This window comes from Schistocerca gregaria, chromosome 9 (assembly GCF_023897955.1).
Source record: "Schistocerca gregaria isolate iqSchGreg1 chromosome 9, iqSchGreg1.2, whole genome shotgun sequence".
In the NCBI taxonomy this organism is placed as follows: domain Eukaryota; kingdom Metazoa; phylum Arthropoda; class Insecta; order Orthoptera; family Acrididae; genus Schistocerca; species Schistocerca gregaria.
In genome coordinates this window covers 217,776,140-217,790,522 of record NC_064928.1, presented here as the reverse complement: position 1 = coordinate 217,790,522, position 14,383 = coordinate 217,776,140, and the positions used below count along the sequence as shown (strand labels likewise).

The window sequence follows — 14,383 nt, the reverse complement described above, 5'->3', positions numbered from 1 at the left end:
GTGTAGACAGTCTATGAATTTTGTCCATAGTGGATGCTGTCGAACTCCGTCTCTGTTCCTCTGTAGGGTGTAGAAAATTATGCGCTAACAGTCCCAATTAAGGGACTCACTCGACCGGTTTCGGGCTTGCGCGCATCCTCAGGTGTTTGTACATTCACGTACATGTTTATACTGTTGGACATCACTGTATAAATACAAACAAGATTATTTGCTGGTGACTACACAGATACAAGTGGGACAATTGTAAGTGGTAAGGCAGCACTCGGCGAAAATATATCTGTACTTACATAAAGATGAAGCACCATTATTACAGTTATGCTGTGGCGATAGTTTTGCCACACAGTTACACACTTATTGTCATTTTCACATCCCTATTTCAGTTTTACCAAGTATAGCTTAATATTTCACTATTATGATGTGTTCTCGTGAAATACACTATGTTTTGCTTAAGTTTTATGTAAGTACAGATATATTTTCGTCAAATGCTGCCTTTCCACTTACAATTGTCCCACTTGTATCTGTGCAGTCACAAGCAAATAATATTTCTTGTATCTCCAACAGTATAAACATGTACATCAATGTACAAACACCTGAGGATGGGCGCAAGCCCGAAACCGGTCGTGTGACAAATCAATAACCTTAATTGTGACTGGTAGCGGATATTTTTCTACGCCCTGAAGACGTCTTGTTGGCTTCGCTCACGCTCTCGTTGGATACATACTGTACAGCGCTCCTTACCGGCTGGCTGCAGTTGGAGTTGCTGAGTTGGTGGACATCTACTGCGCTCTTGAGGATATCCGCTCCTGCGCCGGTGAGTCCTTCATCTGTAGTGACTCCTTAAACAGCCTACAAACTCTGTACCATGGACGTTCAGCAACCTTCATTTGGACCCAGGACATGTGGGGATCCCGGGCAATGAACTTGCTGACAGCCTGGCCAAACAGGCTACCAGTAAACCAACTCTGGAGGTCGGCCTGCCGGAGACAGATCTTCGATTGAATGTGTGGCAGTCATCAGTGCGAGCCACAAGCAGGGACTCTGTTCTCCTTTGACGGGTCCGCATCGGCCGTGCTTGGCTAACATGAGGTCACCTACATCTACATCTACATTTATACTGCGCAAGCCACCCAACGGTGTGTGGCGGAGGGCACTTAAAGTGCCACTGTCGTTACCTTCCTTTCCTGTTCCAGTCGCGTATGGTTCGCGGGAAGAACGACTGCCGGAAACCCTCCGTGCGCACTCGAATCTCTCTAATTTTACATTCGTGATGTCCTCGGGAGGTATAAGTAGAGGGAAGCAATATATTCGATACCTTATCCAGAAACGCACCCTCTCGACATCTGGACAGCAAGCTACACCGCGATTCAGAGCGCCTCTCTTGCAGAGTCTGCCACTTGAGTTTGCTAAACATTTCCGTAACGCTATCACGGTTACCAAATAACCCTGTGAGAAAACGTGCCGCTCTTCTTTGGATCTTCTCTATCTCCTCTGCCAATCCGACTTGGTACGGATCCCACACTGATGAGCAATACTCAAGTACAGGTCGAATGAGTGTTTTTTAAGCCACCTCCTTTGTTGATGGACTACATTTTCTAAGGACTTTCCCAATGAATCTCAACCTGGGGCTCCCGCCTTACCAACAATTAATTTTATATGATCATTCCACTTCAAATCGTTCCGTACGCATACTCCGAGATATTTTACAGAAGTAACTGCTACCAGTGTTTGTTCCGCTATCATATAATCATACAATAAAGGATACATCTTTCTATGTATTTGCAATACATTACATTTGTCTATGTTAAGGGTCAGTTGCTACTCCCTGCACCAAGTGCCTATCCGCTCCAGATCTTCCTTCATTTCGCTACAATTTTCTAATGCTGCAACTTCTATGTATACTACAGCATCATCAGCGAAAAGCCGCATAGAACTTCCGACACCATCTACTGGGTCATGTATATATATTGTGAAAAGCAATGGTCCCATAACACTCCCCTGTGGTACGCCAGAGGTTACTTTAACGTCTGTAGACGTCTATCCATTGATAACAACATGCTGTGTTCTGTTTGCTAAAAACTATTCAATCCAGCCACACAGCTGGTCTGATATTCCGTAGGCTCTTACTTTATCAGGCGACAGTGCGGAACTGTATCGAACGCCTTCCGGAAGTCTAGGAAAATGGCATCTACCTGGGAGTCTGCATCTAATATTTTCTGGGTCTCATGAACAAATAAAGCGAGTTGGGTCTCTCACGATCGCTCTTTCCGGAATCCATGTTGATTCCTACAGAGTAGATTCTGGGTTTCCAAAAACGACATGATACTCGAGTAAAAACATGTTCTAAAATTCTACAACAGATCGATGTCAAAGATATAGATCTACAGTTTTTGCATCTGCTTGACGACCCTTCTTTAAGACTGGGACTACCTGTGCTCTTTTCCAATCATTTGGAACTTTCCGTTCGTCTAGAGCCTTGCAGTACACGGCTGTTGGAAGGGGGTAAGTTCTTTCGCGTACTCTGTGTAGAATCGAATTGGTATTCCGTCAGGTCCAGTGGACTTCCCTCTGTTGAGTGATTTCAGGTGCTTTCCTATTCCTTGGACATTTATTTCGATGTCAGCCATTTTTTATCCCCTCTAGAAGACCCACCTCGGGGTCGCTGTGGCTCCCCCATGGCTGTCGTCCACATATTGTTGGACTGCCCAATTCTAGCAACTCTGCGGAGGACTTTTAACCTTTCCGCCATACCGCCGACGATGTTGGGAGACAGTGACTCAGTGGCTGCTGCTGTTTCACGTTTTACTTGTGAGGGGCGATTTTATCCGACAGTCTAAGGGTGGGCGCCTGCCCTCCTCTCTGAGACCTCCACCCTCCCTCACCCTTTCTGTGCATTTTGTTTCTCTTGGTGTCCGTCTTGTCTCTATGTGTGCTCATCTCGCCATGTCTTTTAGGCTGGAGATTTTGGTGTGTTGCAGAGTTGCTCATCCTTTTTTATTTTCGTGAGCAGCCAGCCCAGGCGATCTGCTGTATTATTTTAGTGCCTTCCACTACTTTTCCTTTTAGTGTACGTTTTCCCCTTCTGGATCGATTCTTTCATTTTCTCTTTCGGTGTGGTTCCCAGTTAATTTTACATCCTTTTACTTCCCCCGACTTCTTTTGGGAATTGTTTCACCTTGCGATTTGTTGTTGTTGTTGTTGTTGTTGTTGTTGTTGTGGTCTTCAGTCCTGAGCCTGGTTTGATGCAGCTCTCCATGCTGCTCTATCCTGTGCAAGCTTCTTCATCTCCCAGTACTTACTGGAGGCTACATCCTTCTGAACCTGCTTAGTGTATTCATCTCTTGGTCTCCCTCTACGATTTTTACCCTCCACGCTGCCCTCCAATGCTAAATTTGTGATCCCTTTATGCCTCAGAACATGTCCTACCAACTGATCCCTTCTTCTAGTCAAGTTGTGCCACAAAATTCTCTTCTCCCCCATTCTATTCAGTACCTCCACATTAGTTATGTGATTTACCCATCTAATCTTCAGCATTCTTCTATAGCACCACATTTCGAAAGCTTCTATTCTCTTCTCGTCCAAACTATTTATCGTCCATGTTTCACTTCCATAGATGGCTACACTCCACACAAATACTTTCAGAAACGAGTTCCTGACACTTTAATCAATACTCGATGTTAACAAATTTCTCTTCTTCAGAAACGCTTTCCTTGCCATTGCCAGACTACATTTTATATCTTCTCTACTTCATCCATCATCAGTTATTTTGCTCCCCAAATAGCAAAACTCCTTTACTACTTTAAGTGTCTCATTTCCTAATCTAAGTCCCTCAGCATCACCCGACTTAATTCGACTACATTCCATTATCCTCGTTTTGCTTCTGTTGATGTTCATCTTATATCCTCCTTTGAAGACACCGTCCATTCCGTTCAACTGCTCTTCCAAGTGGTTTGCTGTCTCTGACAAAATTATATCCTCTTTTCAAGACACTGTATATTCCGTTCAGCTGCTCTTCCAAGTGCTTTGCTGTCTCTGACAAAATTACAATGTCATCGGCGAACCTCAAAGTGTTTATTTCTTCTCCATGGATTTTAATGCCTACTCCGAACTTTTCTTTTGTTTCCTTTACTGCTTGCTCAATATACAGATTGAATAAGATCGGGGAGAGGCTACAAACCTGACTCTTATAACTGCCATCTGGTTTCTGTACATATTGAAAATAGCCTTTCGCTCCTTTATTTTACCCCTGCCACTTTCAGAAGTTGAAAAAGAGTATTCCAGTCAACATTGTCAAAAGCTTTCTCTAAGTCTACAAATGCTAGAAACGTAGACTTGCCTGTCCTTAATCTATTTTCTAAGATAAGTCGTAGGGTCAGTATTGCCTCACGTGTTCCAACATCTCTGCGGAATCCAAACTGATCTTTCCCGCGGTCGGCTTCTACCAGTTTTTTCCATCCGTCTGTAAAGAATTCTCGATTTGCTTGCATGACGAAAAATGGACTGAAGGCTATGTAGTTGGTCCCTTTACACCCCAGCCCAATGAACCAGTCCAGATTAGGGGAACGTTTCGCCTTTTTTTGTGAGGTTCAGAAGACAGTCTTAATATGTGGCGCTGCGCTCTTCAGTGTTTCGCAGAGCGCTAGATGAAGAGGTTGTAAAGCACGAGTGGCTGATTCCACACGCAGTGTGCAATAACAGGCGGCGGCCCGTGCTGTGTTCTGCAGGTAGCCGTGCGCGCCTGACCCTGTGGACGTTGGCTCCCCTCATCTCGAACACCAGCTGCTGCAACACGAGCCGCACCACCACCACCACCACAGCCGCCCGCCCTCTGCTTCTGCTTGACTTCAGCTGGCCCGCCTCGTCTCACACACAGGTGAGTCCACAACCACTCGGTATGTACACTGCGGTCACAAAAGTGACGGGACTGCGGCATGCACATATACAGACGGCGTTGTTGTCGCGTACACAAAGTATAAAAAGGCCAGTGTGTTGGTAGAGCTGTCATTTGTACTCACGTGGTACATACTAAAAGGTCTGCCACGTCACTGTGGCCGCACGAGAGGACATTCCATTTCGGAAATCGTTAGGGAATTCAGTATTCCAAGGTGAAGAGTGTGCCGAGAATAGCAAATTTTAAGCATTCCCTCCGACCGCGGACAACGTCTTCACTTAACGACCGAGAGCACAGCTTATAACTAAAAGTTTCCCTGAGACATTCAAGTCTCTTCATTATCTACGATGATGATCGAAGCATAAGAAATGAATTAAAATTTGTGCTGCGGCCGGGACTCGAATCCGGGTCTTCTTGCTTGCTAGAGAGAAATGCTAACCATTACACCACCACAGCAAGATGGTCAACATTGGTGCACGAACTACCCGAATTGAGTACCCTCCCCAACACAAACTTCAATTCATATGTTCAGCTTATTTTCCCTTACATTGTCACTACTGCCATGGCTCTCGGACACTGGAATAGCACCCCAGCGTTGGACGTTATAAGGAAGTCCTGTACCATATGTGATCTTGTGGATCTTTATTGATTGGCGACTCCATGGAGTGTTCTGTGCACCACTACCAAATAGTGGATAGAATTGTAAGGAAAACCAGCATTGGCCGTATTTTGTTGTTTTATTGTCTGCAAAATCGATTTGCAGTCACTTATTGACCATCCTCAGTGCTGTAATATACAATTCAAATTCATAGAGCTCTAAGCTTGTTGTTACCAGTGCCTATCAATTTTAATACGGCCAATGCTGATTTTCGTTCCAATTCTTGTGGATCTTTGCCATGACGTCGAACGCTGGAGTGCTATTGCAATGCCGGAGAGCCCTGACTGGAGTGATAATGTAAGGGAAAATAAGCGGAAGCTATGAATTGAAATTTGTGTTGCGGAGGGTACCCAACTTCGGTAATTCGTGCAGCAATGTTGACCATCGTGCTGTGGTGGTGTAATGGTTAGCATTTCTGCCTGGCAAGCAAGAAGACCTGGGTCCGAGTCCCGGCCGTAGCAGAAATTTTAATTCAATTCTTCTGCTTCGATCGTTATCGAGAGCAGCGGCGTTTGCGTAGCATTGACACTGCTAATTGACAACCAACACGGCGTGAAATAACTGCAGAATCCATTGTGCGACAGTGCAGCGAAATCTGATGTTAAAGGGCCACGGGAGCAGAGGACCGACGCGAGTGCCGCCCCTAACAGCACGGCATCGTCTGCAGTGCCTCTCCTGGACCCGTGACCAAATGGTTGGACCTCATTAGACTGGAAGAGCACGGCCAAGTCAGATGCGTTCCTTCACGATAGGGTTCGATTGTGGTGCAGACCTCACGAAGCCTTGGATCAAAGTTGTCAGAAAGGCACTGTGCAAGCTGGTGGTAGCTCCATAGTGGTGTGGACTGTGCTCATGTGGAATGGACTGGGTACTGCGGTCCAGCTGTACCGATCATCGACTGGGAATGGTTATGTTGGGCTACTTGGAGACCGTTTACAGCCAAGTTCGGAGACAAGGATGGAATTTCTGTGGATGACAATGCGACGTGCCACTGGGAGACAGTTGTTCGCAGTTGGTGTGAAGAACAGTCTGAACATTTCGAGCGAATCATTTGGCTCGACACGAATCCCATTGAACATTTTTGGGACATAACCGAGAGATCGGTTCGCGCGCACAAAATTGGCACCGGCAGTACTGTGGGAATTAAGGCGGCTGGAGAAGGATGGCTCAGTGTTTCTGCAGGGGACTTCCAACGACTTCCTGAGTCCATGCCACGTCGAGATGCTGAAGTACATCTGGCGAAAGGAGGTCCTACACGATATTAGGTGGTGTCCCGTAACTTTTGTTACCTCAGTGTACATGTGTAATACACGTCCTGTTTCTTACAGCCGCCGCCATCCAGCCAGAGGCTTGTATTTCTGCGCAAAATATGTAGTCTCTTACTGTCTGAACTACACTAAGACACCAGTGTCTGAAGCCTCAAAATTGAAAAGTTGATACAGATTTCCCATACTGGAAATATTTATCCTCTTTTTACCTATAAAGTCAACAACGCAGCGGACATAGCCAGTCAAAGGCATCCAGTAAAGGTCTCCAGTAATGTATGCGTAGAATACATGGTTATCATGACCTGAGACTCGCTGGCTTCGCTAACTCACAACGAAACGGTAGCCTTCCGACGTAAGTTAGAAGTCAGTTTGGGCCACGCCACAGGTAAGTCTCTTCACAATCTACATCCCAAAAAATAATATTGCTGCAAAATAAATATTGTCATTGTGCTGTTATATCACTGTTTGCGAATGTATATTGTTCGTATCGGTAGCTTTAATGCCCAACGATTTAATCCCAAACTTGTAAGATAAAAGTTACACAGACTGTGGAGAATCGTGAACTAATTAATTGCAGTAGTGATCTCTGTACTACTTGGACGGAGATATCTGCTCTCAGAGCATGGGACTTCGACATACCTGCAAATTATCCTCATCTGCCCAGTCCTCCAAGTTGTAACTAGGCAAAAAAAATTCCACCTCTCTGTATGGGCTAAAGTGTTCTTATTTCTGGCTTTGAGCTTTGTATGAATGTGCGATGAATAGTCTGATGTCGGACCAGAATCGAGAAGTCTTTTCATTATGCGTCACCGACCCAGGCGGAAATCGAAGCCGGGCCCTTAGCGTGGCATTCCTTTCCTCTTCCCACTTTTTTTTAAATCTCCTGTTGTTCGTTGAATTTGTTCGGGGCGGACGTCCGACAGGTGGTTGAGTATGACATCGTGTACAGTGAGACGCGAGAAAGGGCGTATTCCTGTGCAGGTGAATCATTTTACTTAAAGGTCGCCTGCAGCTGTACAGGAATATACAGGTTCTTGACGCATGGTGACGACATATATAATTACGGGTCTGGCCGTGAGTCGTGCCGAATGGTAAGGCGGTCGCTCGCGACTAGTGGGAAATCCGCGTTCGAGTCCCGGTCAGGCAGGAATTATCATTCTAAAGCTGGTGGTTGTCCATATTCGCAACTACGAATACATTTAATGTATTTCATAACGGCTGTAATCGCTGCAGTGCAACGTAATTGAGAATAACACAGCCACTGCAATAGATCGTGTTCGTGTCTTCTGGCGTGCGTCGACCCCACATAATGCCACCCAAAACAGCAGGGAGCCTCCACCTTGCTGCACTCGCTGGCAGTGTGTCTAAGGCGTTCAGCCTGACCGGGTTGTCTCCAAACACGTCTTCGAAGATTGTCTGGTTGAAGGCATATGCGACACTCATCGGTGAAGAGAACTTGATGCCAATTCTTAGCGGTCCATTGGGCGTGTTGTAGGGCCCATCTGTGGCGCGCTGCACGGTGTCGTGGTTGCGAAGATGGACCTCGGGAGCGAAGCTCCGCATCATGTAGCCTATTGCGCACAGTTTGAGTCGTAACAGTACGTCCTGCGGCTGCGGGAAAAGCATTATTGAACATAGTAACGCTACTGTCAGGGTTCCTCTGAGCCATAATCCATAGGTAGCAGTCATCCACTGCAGTAGTAGCCTGAGGCTTGTCATCGACAGTTCCTGTCTCTCTGTGTCTCCTCCATGTCCTAACAACATCGCTTTTGTTCACTCAGAGACCCCTGGACACTTACCTTGCTGAGAGCCCTTCCTGGCTCAAAGTAACAATGCTGACGAGGTCGAACTGCGATACTGACCATCTGGGCACGGTTGAACTACGGGCAAGACGAGTCATGTACCTCCTTCGTGGTGGAATGACTGGAACTGATTGGCTGTCGGACCCCGTCCGTCTAATACGCGCTGCTCATGCGTGGTTGTTCACATCTTTGGGCGGGTTTAGTGACGTCTCCAACGTCTATCTTCAGGAGTTCTGGGAACCGGGGTGATGGAAAACTTTATTTGATGTGTGTATTATACGACCACTTCCGGCCCACAGACCATCAGGGTTGTGTGCGGGGGGCAGTGACAGAGTTTCAGTTATCACATCGAAAAAATGAAATTACGTAATTACTGTTGGCACAAGTTAATCGTTGGGCGATTGTACCATAGCACGCAGCTGGTGGAGGCAAAGCTAAACGGCGGAGCCCGTCGATAAAGAGTGAAGTACCGTGCGGTAATTCGCTTCCAGTAGCACCTGTTGCGGTGCAACTACACTCCAGGAAATGGAAAAAGAACACATTGACACCGGTGTGTCAGACCCACCATACTTGCTCCGGACACTGCGAGAGGGCTGTACAAGCAACGATCACACGCACGGCACAGCGGACACACCAGGAACCGCGGTGTTGGCCGTCGAATGGCGCTAGCTGCGCAGCATTTGTGCACCGCCGCCGTCAGTGTCAGCCAGTTTGCCGTGGCATACGGAGCTCCATCGCAGTCTTTAACACTGGTAGCATGCCGCGACAGCGTGGACGTGAACCGTATGTGCAGTTGACGGACTTTGAGCGAGGGCGTATAGTGGGCATGCGGGAGGCCGGGTGGACGTACCGCCGAATTGCTCAACACGTGGGGCGTGAGGTGTCCACAGTACATCGATGTTGTCGCCAGTGGTCGGCGGAAGGTGCACGTGCCCGTCGACCTGGGACCGGACCGCAGCGACGCGCGGATGCACGCCAAGACCGTAGGATCCTACGCAGTGCCGTAGGGGACCGCACCGCCACTTCCCAGCAAATTAGGGACACTGTTGCTCCTGGGGTATCGGCGAGGACCATTCCCAACCGTCTCCATGAAGCTGGGCTACGATCCCGCACACCGTTAGGCCGTCTTCCGCTCACGCCCCAACATCGTGCAGCCCGCCTCCAGTAGTGTCGCGACAGGCGTGAATGGAGGGACGAATGGAGACGTGTCGTCTTCAGCAAAGAGTCGCTTCTGCCTTGGTGCCAATGATGGTCGTATGCGTGTTTGGCGCCGTGCAGGTGAGTGCCACAATCAGGACTGCATACGACCGAGGCACACAGGGCCAACACCCGGCATCATGGTGTGGGGAGCGATCTCCTACACTGGCCGTACACCTCTGGTGATCGTCGAGGGGACACCGTCATCGAACCCATCGTTCTACCATTCCTTGACCGGCAAGGGAACTTGCTGTTCCAACAGGACAATGCACGTCCGCATGTATCCCGTGCCACCCAACGTGCTCTAGAAGGTGTAAGTCAACTACCCTGGCCAGCAAGATCTCCGGATCTGTCCCCCATTGAGCATGTTTGGCACTGGATGAAGCGTCGTCTCACGTGGTCTGCACGTCCAGCACGAACGCTGGTCCAATTGAGGCGGCAGGTGGAAATGGCATGGCAAGCCGTTCCACAGGACTACATCCAGCATCTCTACGATCGTCTCCATGGGAGAATAGCAGCCTGCATTACTGCGAAAGGTGGATATACACTGTAGTAGTGCCGACATTGTGCATGCTCTGTTGCCTGTGTCTATGTGCCTGTGGTTCTGTCAGTGTGATCATGTGATGTATCTGACCCCAGGAGTGTGTCAATAAAGTTTCCCCTTCCTGGGACAATGAATTCACGGTGTTCTTATTTCAATTTCCAGGAGTGTATTTCACTAATAAAACACATTACAAATGACAATTATCTTTACAGAAAGGCTATTATGACACTGGAGCGGAAAAACAATGATATTACAACTCATTCATTTGTTTCATCGTCACTTTTTGGCTTTGGTAACAAATGCGGAATTCTTCCGCATTCAGAGCAAAAAGGTTCAATGTGTATCAAACAGATGGGATTCTGACACATTTCGCAACAATATTTTGTCAGTCTTTTTTTTCTGTGCAGCTATTACACCTTTTCCTCTTTATCCCAGTCCCTTGTTCTTCATTTCTCCTTATGTCTTCTGCTTCTTCTTCACACGTTGGCCTAAGTCGTTGTAGCCGCAGTTGAAGATCTCTGTGAATTCCTGAGTTGCCCAAGCAACTACGAACCAAGTGAGGTAGAACTAACGCATGTGAGTGTTGCTTCAGGAATCCTTTCCTTCGGATAAAATTCTCGTTGTTGCCACAGTAAATTACTTGTGAATTGATTCCACTCATATTGATCATTGCAAAAAATATTACCATGGGCCAACGGCACACATTTCTTGCTACATTGTATGAAGCGGTCAACTTATCTGTAGTGCCGACTCCACCTTTGGTGCTATTGTAAAATGTTACAATGGATGGCTTCTGTTTCTCTCCAGTGTCAGCATCTACTGAATTATCTTAAATGCAAACTTGATGCCAAGATAACACACTTCCCCTTTTTAGGAACGTAGGAAACTAGAGTACAGCCTTACTTGAAACCAAAAAGTGAACTATGGACAGCCGTGCCTTTACTGGTAGCAAACTCCAGAGGAATCTCACGCTTGTTTTTCTTCATCGTCCCAACATAAGAAAGATTTCTTCTTCTTAGCTTTTCTATCAAACCAATACTAGTAAACCAATTGTCGGCTGTCAGATTTCGACCTGGTTCACATACTCGCAGAACAACATTTGAAAGTTTATTGCTAACGTGGTAAAATGCTTCTGGCTGCAGCCCAGCGTATATTTCCAGAGTATAGAGATAAAATACTTGTCAATCCACAAGAGCATATATCTTAATTCCATTTGTTTGGTTTGCTAGGTATGTGTTGGCGAAAACTGCACCTTCCACGGAATCCTTCAAGTTTCTCATCTACTGTAACGTTTTCTACGAGGGTGTAGGATTTCTGGCAATTCTGTACAAACAGAGAAAATATTTCCCGAATCGCTGTTATCTTGTCTAATTTTCTCCTTTCATCGCGAGTCACACGATTGTCAAATCTAAGGCACCGCATGATGAATTTGAAACGTTGTATGTTCATAACGAGACGAAATTTTTCAGTTCCATCCCCAGCACTTCCCCACACAGATCTTCTAAGCTTTGTCTGTTACTTTCGTTTACACCAGCCAAAAACAGAAGACCAAGGAAAGCTTTTAATTCAATAATATCTATAGGTTTTACGTCTCTCTCTCTCTCTCTTTCTCTCTCTCTGTCTCTGAAAAGAAACTTTGATGCTCTCAATATACTGATTGGTATACAGAACTATAATCGAGCAAATGTCATCTGTGAGGCAACTCAAAGGCGTTCTCAATGCTTTCGCCGCACCTATAGGACCAGGTAACTTTCAAATAATATTGTGGGCCCTGAAACGTACTCTCTGCGGTGGTGGAATTTTATTCCATTTTGTCTCTTTGTCCCTTCCAGTATAATTATGCTGGCTTTCTTAAAGTACTTCCTCATCGTTTTTACTGTCGTTTTCCTCTGTTTCTGAATCTTTCTGCCGAACTTCAACTGCGTTATCACAATCTGTGTCTACTTCATTTCCAAAATCGTCTTGAACTTCATCATTATCCTCTTCGAACAACATTTTTTGTATTTCTGTAACATGATTTGGGTCAAGGAGGTTGTACATCTTACTGCAGCCTGCCATGATCAAGTGTCTCACGCCTAAAATGATAAAATTCCTATAAAATAAATGCCAGGCGCAGTGTATCAATTTGATACCTGATACTCAAACATTCTAAACTGACGATTAAACGCTCCAAAAAGAAAGTAAGTGCATTACACATTGTATATTAACATTGTACTACTTACTAAGTTATGTTGATAACAAAAGAGATGAATTGTTGAAATCCAACACGAACGGGCGTAGTGTATCAAACTGATCAATCAGCACATAAATAGACAACAGAGCAGTCGTATCGACACTGAAGCACACAACAATGACATGCGTTCGGTAAAGGTTAGCTACTTGCGAGTAGGCGTCAGTGCTGCCACTCGATGACAAATAATTTACAGTTAACTTCGTCGTGTATCAATTGGAATAGCCGCGCCCGATGAAAGGTTAAGCTTGCATGCGTAGCGCGATTGTCTTGGCGTTAGACAATTTAGAAGCTTCACGAGGGACACGTTTTGTGCGAGGAAATGAGTAGCTTGCACTAGCGATACAAAATGGCACCAAGGAAGAAAGCTTAGGAGAATACCATCGTCTGTGTATTGATCTAGAGCCTGACGAAGATAGGTTCTTCAAATATTTTCGTATGTTTCGAGGAACTGCATCGCCTGATAAAATGTATCACTTAGAAGTGCACAACGAACTGGAGAAAGCCAATTGATACAAGGCACAGACTAGCCATTTGTTTGAGGTAAGTTTTACCATGTGTGGCCTCTTCAAACAGTAGTCATATACTGTAATTTATTCCATTTCAGTTTTGTTGTTATCATATGAAAGGTTCGGCGGAAGAAAGTGCTATCCTACAACGTTGTTACGAGTGGATTGATAAATTTATCTGCAGTGTTTACGAATAAAGCAAACGATAGCAACATCTAGTTCCGTACGTCCCACTAGAGAGAACTTTCTACTTAATAGATAGTTTTGTTTCATTGTATTCATAAAATTGTCATTGAATTTAAACAAACATATCTTTGGTCGTTAACTTATCTATTCGTTCTATCGCCATAATTTATTTTAATCTTTTCAACATACTTTACTACATGCGACAATCTCCAGACCATAGCTTTTTCTTTTCGGTTACCACGTTCAACAGTCCCAGAAATTGTGAAACAAGTGTGCCAGACACTATGGACTGTTCTACAACCCAAGTATTTACGTACGCCTACAACAGAGATGTGGAAGAAATCCTAAGAGGGATTTCTAGAACTTTGGGGGTTTCCGAACTGCCTTGGAAGCGTATCAGGTTAAAATGCCCGAAGTATAGTCGTTACAAGTAATTCTTTTCGCTGGTTCTCCTGGCGATCGTTGATCCATACTGCGAGTTTACAGTAGGGGCCTAGTTGATATTGGAGATTATGGACGTCACAGTGACAACACTATTTCTGAGAATTCAGCTTTCTATCAAGAGTATATCAAGGGCAAAAGTATTCTACCTCCAAATCAGGATCGCGTTTATCATACAAAAAGTTGTATTGTCTCACCTCTAAACTAAGTCTTTCTGTGTCCATGATGCATTCACTACGAGCTGAAAGACAAAGACGCCTCACGCCGCCGCTTCCAGTGTAATAACAGAGCAATTGAACAAGCCAACAGAGGCAAGCAGCCGCTCCGGCTTGTGGCGAATCTGTAATCTGTGACAGCCCGGCGGCGGCGGGTGCGTCAAAGCCGCAAGCTGTGTGACCGCCGCCATACAGTAACGAGCGATTCAACAGTGTCGCCTGCCGGCTGCGCTTGAAGGGCGCATTCTGTCTGGCCAGGCCGTAAATCCGCTGGGCAGAACAGGTAATACGATTGGGCAAAGGGCCTAAAGTTGAGGTCAGTTCCTCCTAATTGTGATTTATTGTAATTTAATAACCTTTACATCCAAAGTGGCACATAGCCGGACCTTTGCCGAATGCAACTCTTTCACTGCTGAAGGACTCCAAACAAGAAATCTTTCTGCTG

At 45.9% G+C, this 14,383-nt stretch overlaps 1 protein-coding gene and 1 non-coding gene across 7 annotated transcripts in view; both read left to right on the top strand.

The window, feature by feature from the left end:
- Positions 1-14,383, top strand: part of LOC126291997 (kinesin light chain) — a 390,450-nt gene that overhangs the window by 78,289 nt on the left and 297,778 nt on the right. For 2 of the 6 annotated variants that reach the window (XM_049985772.1, XM_049985773.1), the window contains exon 2: positions 4,722-4,870. The exons of the other annotated variants lie outside the window; for them this stretch is intronic. The gene's annotated coding sequence lies outside the window, so the exon portion shown is untranslated. The remainder of the gene's footprint in view (positions 1-4,721; positions 4,871-14,383) is intronic. 6 annotated transcript variants of the gene reach the window in all.
- Trnaa-ggc (transfer RNA alanine (anticodon GGC)) lies at positions 5,935-6,007 on the top strand. The gene has a single exon. It is a non-coding gene; the product is annotated as a tRNA-Ala (tRNA).